The following is a 22,024-nucleotide window of genomic DNA, read 5'->3' as shown; positions in this document are numbered from 1 at the left end:
GCTATAAATTTCCCTCTACACACTGCTTTAAATGTGTCCCAGAGATTCTGGTATGTTGTATCTTTGTTCTCATTGGTTTCAAAGAACATCTTTGTTTCTTTATGTACCCAGTTTCGCTATGTACCCAGTAGTCATTCAGGAGCAGGTTGTTCTGTTTCCATGTAGTTGAGCAGTTTTGATTGAGTTTCTTAGTCCTGAGTTCTAGTTTGATAGCACTGTGGTCTGAGAGACAGTTTGTTACAATTTCTGTTCTTTTACACTTGCTGAGGAGTGCCTTACTTCCAACAATGTGGTCAATTTTGGAATAAGTGCGATGTGGTGCTGAGAAGAATGTATATTCTGTTGATTTGGGGTGCAGAGTTCTGTAGATGTCTATTAGGTCCACTTGGTGCAGAGTTGAGTTCAATTCCTGGATATCCTTGTTAACTTTCTGTCTTGTTGATCTGTCTAATGTTGACAGTGGGGTCTTCAAGTCTCCCATTATTATTGTATGGGAGTCCAAGTCTCTTTGTAAGTCTCTAAGGACTTGCTTTATGAATGTGGGTGTTCCTGTATTGGGTGCATGTATATTTAGGATAGTTAGCTCTTCCTGTTGAATTGATCCCTTTACCATTATGTAATGGCCTTCTTTGTCGCTTTTGATCTTTGATGGTTTAAAGTCTGTTTTTTCAGAGACTAGAATTGCAACCCCTGCTTTTTTTTGTTCTCCATTTGCTTAGTAGATCTTCCTCCATCCCTTTATTTTGAGCCTATGTATGTCTCTGCATGTGAGATCGGTCTCCTGAATACAGCAAACTGATGAGTCTTGACTCTTTATCCAATTTGTCAGTCTGTGTCTTTTAATTGGACCATTAAGTCCATTTACATTTAAGTTAATATTGTTATGTGTGAACTTGATCCTGTCATTGTGATATTAGCTGGTTATTTTGCTCATTAGTGGATACAGTTTCTTCCTAGCATTGATGGTCTTTACATTTTGGCATGTTTTTGCAATGGCTGGTACCGGCTGTTCCTTTCCATGTTTAGTGCTTCCTTCAGGGTCTCTTGTAGGGCAGGCCTGGTGGTGACAAAATCTCTAAGCATTTGCTTGTCTGTAAAGGATTTTATTTTTCCTTCACTGATGAAACTTAGTTTGGCTGGATATGAAATTCTGGGTTGAAATTTCTTTTCTATAAGAATGTTAAATATTGGCCCCCACTCTCTTCTGGCTTGTAGAGTTTCTGCCAAGGAATTAATTCAAGATGGATTAGAGATTTAAATGTTAGACTTAAAACCATAAAAACCCTAGAAGAAAACCTAGGCAATACTATTCAGGACATAGGCATGGGCAAGGACCTCATGTCTAAAACACCAAAAGCAACGACAACAAAATCCAAAATTGACAAATGGGATCCAATTAAACTAAAGAGCTTCTGCACAGCAAAAGAAACTACCATCAGAGTGAACAGGCAACCTACAGAATGGGAGAAAATTTTTGCAATCTACTCATCTGACAAAGGGCTAATATCCAGAACCTACAAAGAACTCAAACAAATTTACAAGAAAAAAGCAAACAACCCCATCAAAAAGTGGGCAAAGGATATGAACAGACATTTCTCAAAAGAAGACATGCATACAGCCAACAGGCACATGAAAAAAAGCTCATCATCACTGGCCATCAGAGAAATGCAAATCAAAACCACAATGAGATACCATCTCACACCAGTTAGAATGGCAATAATTAAAAAGTCAGGAAACAACAGGTGCTGGAGAGGATGTGGAGAAATAGGAGCACTTTTACACTGTTGGTGGGATTGTAAACTGGTTCAACCATTGTGGAAAACAGTATGGCAATTCCTCAAGGATCTAGAACTAGAAATACCATATGACCCAACCATCTCATTACTGGGTATATACACAAAGGATTATAAATCATGCTGCTATAAAGACACATGCACACGTATGTTTATTGTAGCACTATTTACAATAACAAAGACTTGGAATCAACCCAAATGTCCATCAGTGACAGGCTGGATTAAGAAAATGTGGCACATACACACATATATACCATGGAATACTACGCAGCCATAAAAAAGGATGAGTTCATGTTCTTTGTAGGGACATGGATGCAGCTGGAAACCATCATTCTCAGCAAACTATCATAAGAACAGAAAACCAAACACCGCATGTTCTCACTCATAGGTGGGAACTGAACATTGAGTTCACTTGGACTCTGGAAGGGGAACATCACACACCAGGGCCTATTATGGGGAGTGGGGAGAGGAGAGGGATGGCATTGGGAGTTATACTTGATGTAAATGATGAGTTGATGAGTGCTGACAAGTTGATGGGTGCAGCACACCAACAGGGCACAAGTATACATATGTAACAAACCCGCACATTGTGCACATGTACCCTGGAACTTAAAGTATAATTAAAAAAAAAAATTTACTCTCCATTTGTTCTCCCCTAATTGTTTCTCTAGTGAACACGTGGTCTCCATCACACGCATATTACATCACAGTAATGTGGTTCTCTCTCAGGACTCCATTCTGAGAGCCGGTCATGCAAAATGGGTATCTACATGTCCCACAAAATTATCTAAATTGCAATCTTGATATATTGTGCAACTATTCTCTCAGTCCCTACAACTAGATTCCAATGAGTTATTCTCGACTTTCTCCTCTCTTTCATCCCTAAGTAGAGTTTCACTGATATATACCAAAATACAAATGATCATTAGAGACTATTATAAACAATTATATAACAAACAATAAATTACTTAGCCTAGAGGAAATGGATAAATTCCTAGACACATTCAAACTACCAAATTGAATTATAAAGAAATAGAAAATCTGAACAAATTGGTAATAAGTAAATAAATTGAATCTGTAATAAAAAGTCTCCCATCAAAGAAAAGCACAGGACCTGACAGTGTCATGGCTAAATTTTACCCAACACTTAAAGAATTACTATCAATCCTCCTCAAACTCTTCCAAAAAAAAAGAGAATAATTCCAAACTCATTTTATGAGGCCAGAATTTCCTTGATATCAAAACCAGACAAGGACACTACAAGAAAAGAAAACTAGAGGCCAATACCCTTGATGAATATAAATGCAAAAATCCTCAGCAAAATACTAGTGCACAAAAAATTTAACAGTACTTTCAAAAGATAATTCACCATGATCCAGTGGGATTTATCCCAGGGATGCAAGGATGGTTCAACATATGTAAATTAATAAATGTGATACACTATATTAACAAAATGAAGAACTAAATATATACAATAATCTTAATGTGCAGAGAAATCATCCAATAAAATTCATTCTTTCATGATTAAACTCATGATTAAAACTCATTCTCAATAAAGTAGGTATAGAAGAAATGCATCTTAACACAATAAAGGCCATATATGACAAACTGGTAGCTAACATCCTCTTCAAGTTTAAAATGTCGAAAGCTTTTCCTTTAAGATAATGAATGAGACTAGAATGCCCACTCTTGTCACATCTATTCAACATAGTATTGGAAGACCTAGTCAGAGAAAATAGGTAAGAAAAAAAAAAAAGGCACCTAAATTGGAAAAAAATGAATTTAAATTCTTTATTTGCAGACAACATGATCTTATATATACAAAACTCTAAAAAATCCACCAAAAAGCTCTTAGAACTAACAAACAAATTCAGTAAAATTGCAGGATACAAAAATTAGTAATGTTTCCATACACTAACAATGAACTATGTGAAAAACAAATCAGAAAACAATCCCACATTGTAGCTATTACAATAGCTACAATAAAATGAAGTAAAATACTTAAGAATAAACTTAACCAAGGAGGTGAAGATCTCTGCACTAAAAACTATGAAACATTGATTTTAAAAGTTAAAGAAGACACAAGTAAATGGAAATACATCTCATTTATATAGATTAGAGAAATTAGTATTTTTTAAATGTTCATACTACCTAAAGCAATATGCAAATTCAATACATTCCCTGCAATTCCAATGATGTTTTATCACAGAAATAGAAAAAAATCCTAAAATTCATATGGAACCACAAAAGACCAAGTAGCCAGAGCAATCCTGGGCTAAAAGACAAAAGCTGGGAGCATCACACTATCTGACTTCAAAAAAAGTACAAGTGATGGTAATCAAAACAACACAGCACCATCATTAAAACAAATACATAGACCAATGAGACAGAATAGGGAGCCCAAAAATAAATCCATGCTTTTACAGTCAACTGATATTTGACAAAGGTGTCAAGAACACACAATTGGAGAAAGGCAGTCTCTTCAATAAATTATGCTGGGAAAACTGGATATCAACATGTGGAAGAATTAAATTATACCCTAATTTCATATCATATACAAAAATCAATTCAAAATAGACCAAATGCTTAAAAATAAGACCCCAAACTGAAAAATACTAGAAGAAAACATGCTCAGAGACGTTAGTCCAAGCAATTAATTTTTTGGCTATAAACTCAAAAGCACAGGCAACAAAAACAAAAATAGACAGATGGGATTGCAACAAACTATAACACTTCTGCACAGCAGCACAGCACAAGAAACAAGCCACAGAGTGAAGAGACATCCTACAGATTAGGAGAACATATGTGCAAACCATATATCTGATAAGGGGTTAATATCCAAAATATGCAAGGAATTCAAAAGGTTCAATAGCAAGAAAATAAGTAACCCAATTTTAAAAAGACAAAGGAGGTAAATAGACATTTCTCAAATGAAGACATACAAATGGCCAACAGGTATATGAAAAAAGTTTAACATCACTAATCATCAGGGAAATGCAAGTTAAAAGGGCAATGAGACATCCCTTCACAAATGTTAGAATGACCATTATAAAGATAAGTGTTGGCCTGAATATGGAGGAAAGGGGAACCATTGCACACTGTTGGTAGGAATATAAACTAGTACATCCATTATTTAAAACAGTGTAGAGGTTCCTCAGAAAAGTAAAAGTAGAACTACCATATGATATGATTCAGCAATCCCACTACTGGACATATATTCAAATGAGTTAAAGCCAGTATATCAATTAGATACCTGCATTCCCATGTTCAAAGCAGCATTATTCATAACAGTCAAGAGATGGACTCAATCTAAGTGTCCATCAGTGGAGGAATGGGTAAAGAAAACATGGTATATGTGGACAATGAAAGACTGGTTGACCATACAAAAGAATGAAATTTTGTCATTTGCTACAACATGGATGAACTTGGAGGACATTATGTTAAGTGAAATAAGCCAGTCATAGAAACAAAAATGCCACATGATTTCACTCGCATATGGAATCTTAAAAAGGTGAACTATGTAAGTGGAGAGTAAAATGATGGTGACCAGGGGCTGGGGCAATGGGGAGGGATAATTGGAAAGACATTGGTCAAAGAATACAAAATTTCAGTTAGATAGGAAGAATAAGTTCATGAGATCTATAGTACGACATGGTTACTATAGTTAACAACAATATACCATATTGCACTCTTGAAAAAAAAAGCTAAAATAATAGATTTCAAGTGTTCTTATCACAAAAATAACTGTGAAGTAATGCATATATTAATTAGCTTGATTCAGTCATTCATATATATATGAATATATATATGATAGTAAAGCATCATGTTGTACACAATAAATATATACAATTTTGCAATTTTGAAAATAAAATAAAATACTTAAAGAAACTTTCTTTGATTTCACTTCCCTGACTTGTGTCATAGCTGCCCCCTGGGACCTCACATGACATCCAGGCTCCTCACACTGTGGTTTGGAGATCTTTTCTGATCCAGGACACCACTGCAGTCTCAGCTCCAGCCACCAACACTGGGATCATGGTGCCCAGAGCATTCCTTGCTGTTTCCTTTGCCTTTGGGCTCTATTCCCTGCAATCCATTTTCCTCTTCCATCCCTCCAATTCCACCCACCATTTGCCTAGAGGAGTCCTATCGAGTTCCTGAAAGCCATCTTCCAGCTCATAAGTCATGTCCCTCTCTGCTCCCTCACGGCTCCATATCTCATTCATGTTTGTTTATGTGTTTTATCTTCAGCTCCTGACATATACTAAAGCTCAATGAATATTCATCACTGAACATTTTATTATTAGAATAGAATTATACATTTCTCCTTAAAAATAAAGCCAGTACAGTATATCAACCTTTAACTCATAAAGAGTATACATTATAATGATCATATTAGTACAAACAACCTTGAACATGTAAAATGAGTAGAAAATCTAATATATATGGAATACTTCTATTTATTTAAAATGTATGCTCTGGCATTTGTGACTATATGTACAAAAAGATTGGCAAAGATTAGATATCCCAGCTTCTATAACTGTGAGTGAAATAAAATGTTCTTTATAAAAAAAAAAAAAAAAAAAAAAAAAGATTGGCAAAGATGTTAACAGTCATTATCCTTGAGTTATGGAATTTATGAGGGATTTCTCCAGTTCTAATATTTTTGGTAAAATTTATAATGTCTGAAATGGATATAAATCATCATTTTTAATACATTGTAAGACAAATTTTGAAAAGAAATAAATGATTAGGTGATGATGATTTAAAATGTTACTTAAAAGAAATAGACCAAGCATTACCCAGCAGCGTTTAGGTTCTTTTTCCTTGAACTAGACTTCCCAGTAAGTAGAGCATGTGCAATACCACCCATTGTCTAAGTGTTTGCATATGCATAAGTTGAGTGTTCTTTCTTCGAATGCATGAAGAAATCGAAACACAGAGAAGGAAACTTGCTCAATGTCACTACACCAGTGAATTGAAAAGTCAGGACTTGTACCCTGGACGTCTGGCTCTTTCATCAACTGCATTGCCACCTCTAGAGTCACTATGCTGTCTTTCTAGATTTAAAGCTTGCATGTGGATAAAAGTAGGCGGTTTTCTCATTGCTTTACTTTTACTTTGAAGGCAAAATATGTCAGGTGATGCGTGTATAAATGAACGGCTTGAATTAAATACAACCCTGATTATAACAAGACAAACTCTTTCCAACAGTGGTTTGTATATGTGGTTTCTGTAATGGAGTAAAATACGTTGTTACAAACAAGATTTTGTTATGGTTTTGTCAGATTATCACTAATTTTTCTATTGTCTGCACAAATTATTCCTTCATTTTTAAGAATGTCTATAACTGCTGCTGAATGTAAACTGGCTCTTTCAGTCATCTGGAAAATTTTCCCACACGATGTAAATTTAAAGCTGTATTTGACAATCAGTGGAATTGTCCCTTTGCTTTAATCTGAATGAACAGTACATATAAAAGTAAAGAAACTGGCAAGCATTGATGACTATCTGTGGACCAGAATTAGGTGTTTTCATTAAATTATTAAATACCCACAATAATCCCAGAGTAGAAATTGGAAACTCTGCCTTATAGATGGGAAAGTGACTGGTTTCCATTGCTGGAAGCAAGACAGGTCAGGATGAAAATGCAGTCAGCAGTTTTCAAATATATATCAATTTTATTTAAGAAGAACTATCAATTTTATAACTCTCCAGTTTTAAGAACAACAGGCTTGAAAACTAGGTAAATGAAAGGGGGAGAGAGAGAGAAAGAAAGAGAGAGAGAGAGGAGAGAAATCAGATAGATAGTTGGTTACAGACCGAATTTATAAGCAGATGTACTAACCTGCATCACCTCAGGATGTGTTTGTACCTGGAGATAGGGTCTTTCAATTGGTGAGTGAGTTAAAATGAGGTCATTCGTGTGGGCCTTAATCCAATAGGACTAATGTCCTTGTAAGAAGAAGAGACCTCAGGAATGAGCACACACAGAGGAAAGGCCACATGACAGAGTGAGAAGGACCATTTGTAAGCCAAAGAGAGGCCTCAGGAGAACCAAATCGGTCAATATTTTGATCTTGAACTTCCAGCCTCTGGAACTGTAAGAAAATGAATTTGTATTATTTACGCCACCCAATCTGTGGTAGTTTGTCATGACCACCTTTATAAACTCATAGAGATAGAAAAATAGACTTTATATATATACATATATATGTATGTATATGTGTGTGTGTATATATATGTATATACCTGTGTGTATGTGTATATATACACGTGTGTGTGTGTATATATATATTTATATATATTTCAATTATACTGGATGCTATTTTTGCATTGCTTCTAACTGCACGAGTGATCTTTATTGATACATTGCCAGGATAATTTTTGTCAGAGGTTGATTTGTCTGGAAATAATTTAGTTTGCAAATTTTACGTATCTTAGCATCATTCTGCTTGGAGTTTCATCTTCTGAAAACAAAACTTTCATTTTGGTAGTAATAAATAACAGATGTTATTGTTAATGAGTTCTTGGGACTAAAAGAGTTTCCCTTAGCAATAACCACCACAAAGGGGAGGAGCCTCACATTATTACCACCACAGGGCTTGGTGACCAGTTAGGATCCAGCATGCGTTCCAAATTTATGAACATATTCTTGAATAATAAAAGTTCTCCTCCATGATATGGTAATCGTATTTTAATAGTTACATGAAATATGCATTATTATGGAATTTTTGTTTCTTACATGAATTGTTTGGGACTGTTCTAATAACTATTCTTTGTTCACTATGTTGCATTTTAACCTAATAATCCCATTAATGTTAATGGGAACTGCCAAGTTAAAACCCATGGAAGCAAATTAATATGCCCTGCAGTCCTTGGACATGACTTTGATACATTTTATATTATTAGTCTCATTCACAGAAGGATTTTATGTTGTTATAAATAGACATAATGAGACTAGATACCTTCAGCAAAAGGGGAATGAAGAAGCTAGCTTGTAGGTTGCTAATTTAGGAACTGTAGAGAACCGATCCAGCAAATTCAAAAAGGAAGTTCACAGAACATTATGGAGTGACTCAGTGCATTTGTAAAATGTCAGGCTTCCTGCCTATGATTTGGGCTGGATCTCCCACACCTCCAGAGAGTGTGACCCTCCTCAGGGTGCTCTCCAAGAAAGCTTGCAGCCCCACTCTGTACTAAGTTCACCATGTACTTTTCTGTTTCTCCAAATAGGATGAGAGCTATTCAAAGGTCTTCACGTGATTTAATTGCTTTTATACATTATTGGATCTAGGACTTAGCTAAGATATAGAGGCTCCTCATGAAGGCTGAGAAGAATCTGACCTTCAAACAGACTTGGGAGCTATGGAAGCAGAGCTTGTGGTGTCCACTTCTCATCTGGTAGACCTCACACAATGCAAGCAAAATACAAGCCAACAAGTACCTGCCTTCTCCTTAGGAGGTAGGGGCTTTATCAACATGTGAAGGTTGTCACTGGACCATGTTCTGAGCCAGCTGCCTACTAATCCTGCTCAAACCCACCAGCACACCTCTGGCCTTGCAGGCCATTCTGGAAAACACCACTGAGTCTTGTCTCTTCTTTTCTCTTTTTTTGTTTTCTTCTCTTTTCTTGTCTTCTCATGTTATTTCCCTTCATTTCTTTTATTGGAAAGGTGAGACAAAGAGCAGTCCAGGAAAACAAAAGGACAAGGTCTCCAGATAAAGCAGTGGTGATTCAAACCCCAGACCCTGCCATGTGTGTACCACTCTGCAACATGCTGAGTGCTTCACTGCTTGGTCTTATTTAACCTTAAGGAAAGAATGATTTCCCTGTTTTTAACATCGAAGAGAGTAGGTATTGCCATTCATTTCCACCTTAACCTGACATGATGAGCTGACACAGATGGTAAATTGTACCATGGCAGTAGTGTGGCAGCTCAGCAGACCCAGCTCCCAGTAGAAAACATGAGAATTCAGGAGGAGCAAGGCTGGAAGAAGCATTGGAGCTCCTTGTGGGGGTGCTCCTCTTGTGATTTCAGAGACCAAAATAAATGCCCCTTTATCAACTAAGAGGGACTGCAACGTTAAAGAAACACTTATAGGTTGAGGTTTCAGGAATTGACTGACATGATAACTCCATAAATTCCTATGGCTGCAAGAAAAATCACATGCTTGCTAAACTCCCTAACAGTAGGAGCTGTCAGACAAATGATCAGACCCGTCTTAACGCTGACTTACACTCCAGACCACAACTGCAGCTGGACAGAGGACTAGCCTGACAAACACCCTTTCCTGACAGGCATCTGCAGACTTAAACCAATTTCAGCCTGATAATAGAGATTGTGCACAAACTGTCTCTGTGTCGTATGGTCCACCTTTTGACGTAAACAGCCAAATTCCACTTCATTTTAAAGCTAAAACCCCATCAGAAATTGAACCTGGGATGTATGTTACGTACAAGTTTACTCATTGCACACATGCTCAGCTCCTCTCGTAAATTAGGCTTTTCCCTAAAACCTGTGGAATAGCTAAGACTCTATCCTGTGATATGGGCCCTGTGAGGCATAAAAGCCAACTGCCCTTTCCCTCCTTGAAGAGAGCAACTTTGGCATGTGTGAGAAACACTCTCTTCCTGGTTTACAAACAGATATCACCAGGAAAACTGTCCTTTCTACTCTTTAGCCATCCTGGTGTTCTTTTGGACAACACTTTTTTTTTTTTGAGACAGAGTCTCGCACTCTGTTGCCCAGGCTGGAGTGCAGTGGCGAGATCATGGCTCACTGCAAGCTCTGCCTCCCAGGTTCACACCATTCTCCTGCCTCAGCCTCCTGAGTAGCTGGGACTACAGGCGCCCACCACCACCCCCAGATAATTTTTTTTGTTTTTGTATTTTTTTTGTATTTTTAGTAGAGACAGGGTTTCACCATGTTAGCCAGGATGGTCTCGATCTCCTGACCTCATGATCCGCCTGCCTCGACCTCCCAAAGTGCTGGAGGACAACACTCTTTATCCATTAAATACTATCTAATGCATCGGTAGCCATTGACTGACCAACGCAAGTAGTATGTGAACATCTCTCTAAATTTGTGAAAATAAATTCACTTTGTGGATTTTTTTAATTATTATTTTAAAATTACCAGCCGGGTGCAGTGGCTCATGCCTGTAATCCTAGCACTTTGAGAGGCTAAGGTGGGAGGGTCACTCAGGCCTAGGAGTTTGAGACCAACCTGGGCCACATGGCAAAACCCCATCACTACAAAAAATACAAAAATTAGCCCCCTGTAATGGCACACACCTGTGGTCCCAGCTACTTGGGAGGTTGAGATGGGAGGATCACCTGAGCCTGGGAGGTCTAGGCTGCAGCGAGTTATGATTGCACCATTCTACTCCAGCCTTGGCAACAGAGCAAGATCCTGCCTCAAATAGTAATAATAATAATAAATAAAATTAAAATTACCAATAATATGTAGATAGTATTTACTATGTGCCAGGCCATATTCGAAGTTTAATATATTTATTTAATCTTTATAACAATCTTTGAGGTAAATACCATCAACACAGCTATTTTACACGTGCAAAACTAAAGTGTGGAGAGTTGAAGAGACTTGCCAGAAGCCATAGAGCTAACAGGCAGTAGGACTGGGTTTCAGGCCCAGGCAGCCGGCCCAAAGCTGCTATTCCTTGGTGACCAGTGGTCCTGCCCCATACTGGAGGACTTGCCAACGCTAGCAAACCCTGTCTAGTTCATTTCTGGTATCTTTTTAAGAAATTACAAAAGCTGTAATAGTTAGAATCCTTGAAAGAAAGAGGTAAATTTGGGTAAAAAATTAACCTTTATGGAAATAATTACAGGATAAAAAAACCACACTTTTTATACACTGATATACTTGGTGTAAGTGATATATATCTTCTAAGTATATATTTATAATATTAATATCCAGTGTGATATACATGTATCTCATTACATGATGTATATTACATATAAAACACATAATCACAATAATTACAAAAATAAGTATTTTCAAAAAATAGGTAGTTTCATCTTTTTTTGTCTTTTAATATGAGATATTTTTACTTATAGAAAAAATACCAAAAATAATTTTTAAAAATTCCTGCTCAAACAACCTAGATTTTAAAAATATTAACATCTTACTATATTTACTTTAGATCATTCCTATTCTTCCTGTCTTTCTCCTTTCATTCATTTCTTCTTTCTTAACTTCCTTTTTCTTCTTTCCTTTGAAAAAATAAAATGTTACATACACAGATGAGTTTCATCACCCAACTTATTCACTCTTTCTAGAGTTACCTGAAGGGGTGTGTTTACTTTTTGGATATTTTGTTCCTTTACTGCATGTTTGTGTACCTTTAATAATATAGAATACTGTTTTGTTGTGGCTTTTTAATTTTCCAGGATCAGTGTATGTGTGTGTGTCTGTGTCTAAAATTCCTATTTTCCTACTTTCATTTTAATCCCCACCAGGTACACTTGGGGTCATTGTAGACATGTCTCCCTACTGCAGCCATGGTGGGCACCCAGTTTTTTAATGCATCTCACTTTCCTGTTACAAGGCTGGAAGGCCAAGCCCCTAGTCCTATATATCCCAGATTCTCTTCCTACTCCTGGCCCCTCATAATTCAACAGCACTAGGTCTCCAACTCTCAAGTCTGGTTTTAAAGGACTTTATTTCTGCCACCTAAACTTCTTTTTCTTTCCCTTGAACCCGGCCATGGATTTTGGTTTTGATTTTGTCATTAGATTTTATCCAGCATATTTATGTGTTGTGAACAGGAGATATTTTGCAGTAGCTCATTTTACTATGTTACTGGAAACAAAGTCATGTTTCCATTTTTGCAGATGTAAAAATTGAGGCTTGGGGTGATTTGACAACTTCCCTGAAGGTGCTGGAATAAGCCATACAGGCATTTAGCACTGGAGCACAGCTCTGTCTCCAAAGTCCGTGTTCTTTCCTCCCTCCCTGCGCCTGTTACAAATTGTCTCATTTTAAAGGTTAAATAGTGGTAGTTTATTTCAATTCTGTCACTCTTCCCAAAGCAATACAAGAGGGAATACGTGATTTCAGCTTTCCTAACACCAATGCAGAAAATATAAATGGACACATGCCACAGGATTATTTTATGTTAATTCCAATTTGGGGGTTTAATGATGGGGTTTTAAAACCCCTTTCAAGGAGAATCATCTGCTAAGAGACAAGTAAAGGTTAGGGATTGAAGTCCAGGACTTCTTCTGCCAGATCCCTCCACAGGCACTTTCTCCATCCCCAGATGTGCAGTGGGAGACACTTTCTGCCGAAAGCTGCATCAGTTTCCCCATGTCCCCCATGATTTGCATCACACATGCTGCTGACTGCCACAGCTTCCCACATCAGAAATGTGATTTCTGCCCAAGGGCCTACAGTTTCCTGGATCGGTCTTAGAGGGCCTTGACTCTGACTGACTTTAGTGTTCACTTAAAGCTCGTGAAATGTAAACTACTTCTTTCAGCTGAAGAGCTTTCTTTGAAAAAACATCCTGAAGAAAACCCCTGGGGAATGCTCAGGTGACTCAGACTTGTTTAATTTTATTTTGGTAAGCCAGAGCCAGTGCTGGGCTTTGAAAAATACAAAAACACATACCTACATACATCCAAGGATTAAAAAAGATTCTGTTCAGATTATGCCCAACTTTATTGATTCTCATTAATGTGTCAGGTACTGTGCTAATTAGAAATGTGCCACACACTTTTATTTGCGGGAGTGCCTTGTATGATCCTTGGAGACATTCTTCTTCTTGTTAGGACAATCAATGTCCAACTAATTCATTCCTCCATCCAAATGCCCATCCTCCCATCCGTCCCTCAAATACTTAGGGTCTACCATGTGTCAGAAAACATCTCTTAGTAACCTCTGATGTTAAGTTGTTTCCCTGGCCTACTCAGGGTCCATATCCTGCTCAAAGAACCTTCTAGAAGTTGATATCTGTATTAGTTTTCACAGGCTGCCTTTAGAAAATACCACAGACTGGGTGTTTTAAATGGCGGAAATTTATTTCTGACAGTTCTAGACACTGGAGATCCAAGCCCCAGGGGTGGGCAGCATTGGCTTCTCCCGAGGCCTCTTTCCTCGGTTTGCAGATACCATCCGCTCGCTGTGTCCTCGTACGGCCTTTCCTCCATGCATGCATGCTTCTGATGGCTCTTTCTCTTGGAACGACATCAGTCCTATTAGATTAAGGCCCCACCTTATGACCTCATGTAACCTAAACTACCACTCTGAAAGCCCTATCTCCACACACTGTCACTTTGGGAGTTCAGACTTCAGCACATGAATTTTGGAGGAAGATAATTGAGTTCCTAAAAATAAGTTTTCTATTTTTGTTTTGTCCCCTACCACAAACTGAATAGGATTCTTTTTTTTTATTTTTATTTTTTATTTTTTTTTTGTTATAGAGCTCCTTGATGTCTATGTGCCTCACTGCTTTTGATATTAGAGAGTAACTTTACATCCTAGCACTTTTACTCTGAATTCAATAAGATTTCAGTTACTATAAGAGCTTGCAGCTTCTTTGAGCAGGAGAGAAGGAAAGAAACTAGTTTTAGAGGAAGAAAGAGTGTAGTTGGTCCTGAGTGTAGGCTGGGAATGGGGGTGGGGGTGTTAATAGGCCATACCACACAGCACAGACAGCGCAGCTCTAGAAGATATGTGCAAGGGAAGAAAACTGGTCAAAAACAAGCTAAGACTGCAACAGGGAGGCCAGGACTAGCTGCCCTAGGTGTGCAGCCTCACTTGGCAGGCTGGGCTGCTGTGGAGTCAGAGAAAGACAGCATGTGAAAGGGGGCTCCTGCAGCTTCTGCTTCTGGATCATGAGTCAGCAGCACAGACTCATGATCTAAACCTGATTACAGCAAATCCCCTGTGCTTTCTGCTTGATGACTTGTTAAAAGGCAGTAGATTGAGCTCTCAGCCTTGTTAACTAACTAGGTGAAAAACTGTGGCCTGCAAATGTGTGTTCATTATATGCTAACTTTGGACTGAATCCATTTGAAAGTCATGGTAGTTCAGGAAAGAAAAGACTCAAGTGTACTTGGACAGCACCTCCAAGAAAGGGGACTGGGCCAACGAGCATCTTGTTCTGACAATCTGTTTGGCAGTGACTCAAGGACAGAGTTCAGAGGGTTTGGGAAGAGCAAGACACCAGAAAAGATAACTAAAAGAAATACAACTCTCAGAAAAAGGAAAGAATTTGACCGTGCCTGAGTCCCCAGGACTGCTGAGGATAAACCCACGGGCTCATCTGGCTCTGAAGAAAAGTAGCCGAGGCAGAGAGCAGGTGAGTGCTCTCAGCATCCCCAAGGTCGTAGGACAGGACTATGATGAGCACTTGGCTTTGGACACCGAGTCAGGCACCCTGCACATATTGAGATGACCTCTCTACTCCAACAAATGCATATCATTATTCCTAATCCCGGAATCATCCTTGCAGCTGTTTTCTAATTCCGTGAATTGTAAAAAATAATTCGTTTGTGCATACGCGTGTTCTTGTTCCCACAGAAGAACCAAAAAAAGAAAGAAAAAGTCCTCAAACTCTTTACCACACTGAATTGCAGGCCTGCCTGAGGTCACTGAGACAATAGAAATGGGAATTAATCCAGCAGCAAAGAAAGTTGCTGGCAGCAGGCGGGACACAGATGGAAGAGATCGGACAAGCGCTGGAACCCAGAGTCAGAAGACAGGCTCAGATCGAGAGCACAGAAGTGAGGAAGACAACCAAGCAGGAGCGGGCTTGATGAAGGGCTTGGGCAGGAGACACTCCAGGAGAACTTGAGCCTTGCTCAGAGGGTGGAAAACGGGATGCCACGGACAAGGTGCAGTCATTCCTTCCAGGTTTCCCAACAGCAATCATTCCTTTGAGCTTCACGAGTCTTTTTTGAACCTACTAAGTTTATTGAGCATCCACTCCAGCAATCTGAGACCATCCCAGTGGGAGCTATGATGCCCCCACTACTTGCAGGTCAGCCCTACCAGGGACCTGAGCTGCAAATCGGCCTCACATCAGCCTTGCTTCCAATGACAATATGCTAAGGATACCTGTGGAGAGGCCAAGGCTCCTGTCTGTCCAGCAAGAGAAAGCACTCAGCTTCCAGAGGGTTGCATCTTTTCATCTTTTCTTTGCACCCAGTGCCTTATCTTTGCATCAACAGCAGTTAGTGTTTGACACACTGGAAAACTATAGTACATCCCCATCCATAAGATCATCTATGATGCAAACAACTCCCACCCTCCTCCTTCACCCACCTGCTCCCTGTATACAGAAGTTACCTAATGCACATCAGGCAACATGACATGCACAATTGCTGTAGGAGCCTGTTGGTGGGGCAGGGCTTCTGCTTATGTCTAAGTAAACTTCAACTCTCTTCCGGGATTTGGATGGGTAGCCCCAGGACAAAGTGCTTGGCTCAGCAGGGCAGAATGAAAGAGCATGAGTTTCAAGTTAAACATTCTTGAGTTTGAATGCCAGCAAGTTAAATATGCTCTTACCCTAAATCCAATGTGGAGGGAATTAGTAATAAGGGATGTAGGGATCTGCCTCCTAGTATGTAATAAAAAGTTGCAATTGTTATGTTTATTGCTAGCCAATTTTCCCAAAGCTTGTATTTTGAACCTCTCAGGCAAGACACACATTTAGGTAGATCATGCTTTACTTTTGAAAGTCTCTGATCATCTCACCACCAGAGTGGGCTGCCTATGACATACAAAACCATATAGAAAGAGCTATATAAACGCATATACATAGACCTCCTCACACTCCGATCTATATACACAGACCTCCTCACACTCACACCCATATACACAGACCTCCTCACACACACATCCATATACACAGACCTCCTCACACTCACACCCATATACACAGACCTCCTCACACACACATCCATATACACAGACCTCCTCGCACTCACACCCACATACACAGACCTCCTCACACTCACACCCATATACACAGACCTCCTCGCGCTCACATCCGTGTACACAGACCTCCTCGCGCTCACATCTGTGTACACAGACCTCCTCACACACTTATCCATATGCAGCAACCTGCTCCCACACAGGCAGAATGGGTCATACCTTTTCACACCTCCCTTGGAGATGGCTCATCACCCTTATCCCACCTGAGGTAACATCAGGATCCAAGTTCTTCAAACTGCAACACCTCATTTCTCTAAAGTGATTATGGTGTTTCATAAAACCTATTGTTGAGCTTAGTGTTCTCCTTAAAGCATGGAATGAACATAATCAATCAAAAATATTATCTGGATGGCAGAGGCTACATTGTTCATGTTTTGCCAACCCCCCAGAGCCCTACAGTTATCCTATCATTTATAAACGTGTTATTTGTCGTAAGATTTTCATACCATCACAGGCTTTTGTATTCATATTATTTTTGACAATCATAATAGAAATGAACATCTTTTAAAATCAAAGAGATCTACCTTCAGATCTTGATTTCTCCACTTTCTATTTATTTCACTTTTGTGATCCTGTTTCCTCATCTAGAAAATGGAAATGATAACAACTGCTTCAGCTTCACAAAAGGCTGGGACCAAAAATTGAGATCATGTGTATGAAATTCCCTGCACACTTCCTGTTACAGAGTAGGTAATTACCAAACTAGAGTTCTTTTGAGACACAGAGGAAAGAGAACATTAATGTTTACTCTCTCTCCTCATGCATTATGTTCTGTAGGGTCTCATTTTGGCAGTAGATCTCTCATAACTAAAATTAAATCCAAACAATTAATTACATTTTCTTCTGCAATGAATTAGTAGAGTCTGATTTCTGAGGCAGTAAATGGAAACCGTAACATAGAAGAGGAATTTAATTATTTAAATGAATGTTATTGTACCTGTACCAGCTTATGAAGTAAGAAGAATTAAGTGGAGAAAAGCATAAACAGTAGAGAGAATCCAAGGAGAGGAAGTAATGGAAGGAAGAAAACACACTAAATGTGTGTTACCAGTGCCAGGGGCTACCTTCCACAGGAAGACAAATGTTTCTTTTCCAATTTCAGTATTTTACTCCATGCAGTCATTCCTCCTAGGCTTGTGTACTTCAGCACATGAGCAGTGGGGTTCTATGATTACTCCCCGAAAATGACCTCATGTGAGGGAAAGTAGTAAGGTGCAGTGGAACAACGAGTAGAGATAGTGTGTGTGAGTGGTTGGTCCTGCCACCCATCTCACCGTACCTAGAGCCATTTTCTGACCCTACTACATTTCAGACCATATAGGTGCCCCAGTCCAGAGAGAAAGGTAGAAGGAGACTCTTCAAAGGCAGGCATACATTTAGATTTTCTGCTCTGGTACCCAGACATATGGGTGTGGTCTTGCCTATGATTTTTTTTTTCCTTATGTTTTTTAGCTTTGGCTATGTCATAATTATTATTTCAGGCACTTTGCATGAATACTCTCATTTAATCCTCAAAACTATCCTGTATGTTGGAGTTCTATCCCCATATTATAGCAGGAAAACTGATGCTCAGAAAATTTAAGTCCTTTGAGCGGAATTCAGGCTTTCATACTTAAAGACCCATGCATCTGTCATCACTTCAACCTTGCATCAATTTCAGTGCCCAGTCTTTATATTTTCACTTGTGACTGGTTGCATTCCCTGATTTCTCTCCAGTATCCACTTTTCTTCAAGACCTCAGCTCCACTTGGCACCACCTCCTGTTCCTCAACAATTGCAAAGAGATACCTCAACCCAAGTATTTCTGAGCTCACCCTTCCTCATCTCTTACACACTGCCAGCTTCTAGACCCATTCCTCCAACTGCCTGCTGGAAACTCATAAATTGAATCTTATGTGATGTAGCAAACAACACCTCCCACAATTTTGCAACTGGAAATATAGCAGCAAGTTCCATGCCATTCAGTAAGTAAATTATACACAATGATATCAGAGGACACAAACCAAAAATGCAAGTAGGACAGTCTAGTTTGGCAGAGGGCCCAGTTAACCATTTCCCAAGCATGCCATCCCCTAGTGGTCTGACTTAATCCAAGAGTCAAATGGGGTACCTGGAGGAAAGGGCGAACTGAGGGTCTTCAGACCATCATCTGTGAATATGAACACTTAACCACTACGTGGGAAATACATGACAAAGAGTTTGAGATTATGTTCCCTGACAAGAATCTGGGGGGAGAAAAATCCACGTTGCTGCCTAAGGCTACATCCATATGTTGGAATATAATTGAGACCAGTATCCAAATCTTATCTTCACCAGTGTTTGAAGGTATGTGGTCCTGGGAAAATTACAGTGAGGGAAGGTAAAGGAGGGGAGTAACACTCCCCATGCCATGCCTTTATGGTATGAGTGATAAAATGAAAGTAGTAAAATTTACATCATGCATTTCTTTGGAAGCCTAAATAAGCTCATGTAATCAAATGTATACAGCTAATGATGACACACGCCAAGCACTTTATGGGAAAGTGTTGACTCCACATCGGAATCAGTCATCCCCAGTCTTCTGACTACAGCACCAGTTCATCTCATTTGCCCATGGGGAGCCAGTCAGGGCACCTCTTACAACAGATTTTTTTTTAACTGCAGAGTTTCATGCCAGCATGGGGTGATGCATTGCACAGCAGGGGACATTTCCATTGGAAATTTTCATAATAAATCACTTCTGCCAACAGGACATTGACCAGTGCAAGTGAAAACTGTTCCCTTTTGCTTTCTCTTAGAACCTTACCTAGTAAAAGTTATAATTAAGGAAGTTGTGGACAGGAGATCAATTGAGAGGAGTCATGGTTGCAATTATGAATAATGCGCTATCATCAGAGAGTCTTTGTCACTCAGTAGGCTCTTCATCCCACAAAAAAGATGAGCGGGAAACTCCAAGAAGCAGCCAAACACTAGAAAAGCAGCTCTCTCTATTGTTACAGCACCTGCCAACAGCTGGATGGAGGGTGAGACATGGGCTATTTCCTCGAGAAAAACAGGAAGCAGTCAGAATCCAGGGCAAACCTTCCAGAAGCACTCTAATTTCCCCCGTCCCCAAAAAGGGACCCAGAGAAGACACGTGGCAGCAAAGTCTGCTGGGCAGGAAAACATGGCCACCAAGGGCTTTCCTTGCTGTCTTCATTCTGCCACCTTTAAGCAGTTACTCCCCAAATTATTTACTCTTATCAACTTCTTCATTGACCACCAATGTGTTTTGTATACATCACTTTCCACTTTTCTTGAACATGTTATCATATTTCTTCCATCATTTCTTTGGAGTAATTGCTTGAGTAATTAATTTTAGAAATCATAAATGGCAGGTAATAGTTTTTGAATTCTTGCTAATCCTAAAATATTTTCTTCTGATGTCACCAGTGAATAATAACTTGGATGGACATGAAATTTTAGGATTAAAATTCAGCCTTCTTTAGAAATTTGAATATTGATCTGTTGCCCTAAGGCATTTGGTGCTAAGGATGGTAAGGCTGGAGATACTGACTTTCTTCATGTTGCTTGGTGACATTTTTTTCTTTTGAATTACAAACTTTTGGGATTTTCTTTTTATTTTTAGAATTCTGAAATTCTCCTGATTTAAGATATATCTATGTATGTGATTCCCTTCAATATATTCCAGTAGTCCTTAAATGAGCCCTTCTGACATGAACTCATCTATGTTTCTTTAGTAGGTATTTTTTTATTTTTTGCTTTATTACTTCTTTTCTGTGTCCTCTGTTCTCTCACTTTGGAGCTCCTTTCAAATGGATACCATGCCCAATATATTACATTTATCCATATACACTTAAGGGATATACAAAAAGTACCCCTGAGTTTCATCCATGGGCTGATGTTTACCAAAAACTGTCCTAAATCATTATTTCATTTTTCTGCAAAGTTCATTAAACTCTATGGTTTTCCTAATTTTATTAATCACAGATTGGAATAACAAGAATTCTTCCTTGCTTTCAACATTCTAGTCATTTTCATTCTTCATAGCTGCCTGTTCTTGTTATCTGGATGCCACACTCTATAAATCTCACTGAGAGTAATAACTGGTTTTTACTATTTTTGGATAGTTTCCTTCCATTTGATCAGGCTAGCTGGCTTCTTCTAAGTTGTTGATTCTCCTAAAGTGATGAGAGATTATTTTCTTGTGTAAATGCCTATAGAGGTCTGGTTTGATCAGAACCTCCCTCGCTGCTGGCCATCTTGGGTTCGTCTTCTACATAGTCTGGCATCACAGCCCTAACAGGGTGCTCATCCTCTCAACAACCCACTAGGCCAGAGTCCCATCTCTGCATGCAGGGCTTTCAGAGACCCTAGTGTTGCACCCTGGTCACTGTCCTTCAAGCTCTCATGTGTCCAGCCCCTGCTGGTGATTTGTGGGGCTATCAGAGAGGTTGTCACTGTTGGGAAGTGGAGCAGGCATTGCTTTGGAGATGGGACTATTTAGACTATTTAATCTCTGAGCTGAATCCAATATTAGTGGCCTGAGGTTGACAAGGTATTCTTCCTTCCCTATATGGCTCCTTCCCTATATGGTACTCACGTTTCTGCCACCCCACAAATCCCCACATTATGTAGCAAGAAAAGTGAAATGTGGGTAGTAGAGCTTTTTGCAGGTTGAAAATTCATATTTGTGCTAGTCGGCTCCAGCTACCATCACGAACAACCACAGGCTGGCTTGTTTAAGCAATAGAACTTCATTTCCCACAGTTCTGGAGGCAGGAAAGTCAAAGATCAAGGTGCAGGCTGATTTGGTTCCCCAATAAGGGCTCTCTTTCTGGTTTGCAGATGGCTGCCTTCTCCATGTGTCCACACGTGGTGAAGATTGAGAGAAAGCAAACTGTCTGGTGACTCTTTGTATAAGGGTTGTAGCCTCATCATGAGGGCATGACCCTCACAACCTCATCTCAACATAATTAGTTCCCAAAGGCCCATCTGCAAGTGCCATCACTTTGGGTGATGAAATTCAATTCAACATATGAATTTTAGAAGAACACAAGCAAGCCTAGAGCAATATCCATCTCTGCCTTTTTGAGTAACTGTGCCGAGGCACACTCTTGCTGCTATGAATTTGAAGGTGTTTTTGTCCACTATTTAAAAAGCTGGTCTTTGTCCCACATTTCTTGAGTGGGTTAGTAGGACACTGTTGGCTTATTCTGGAAGATCAACCTTGATCAGTTTTTTTCTGTCCCAAGGCACCATGAGGGAGTCAGCTGGCCTGTG

Source organism: Colobus angolensis, unplaced genomic scaffold, assembly GCF_000951035.1.
Source record: "Colobus angolensis palliatus isolate OR3802 unplaced genomic scaffold, Cang.pa_1.0 Scaffold268, whole genome shotgun sequence".
Taxonomy (NCBI): Eukaryota; Metazoa; Chordata; class Mammalia; order Primates; family Cercopithecidae; genus Colobus; species Colobus angolensis.
Note: the sequence above shows the minus strand (reverse complement) of the source record.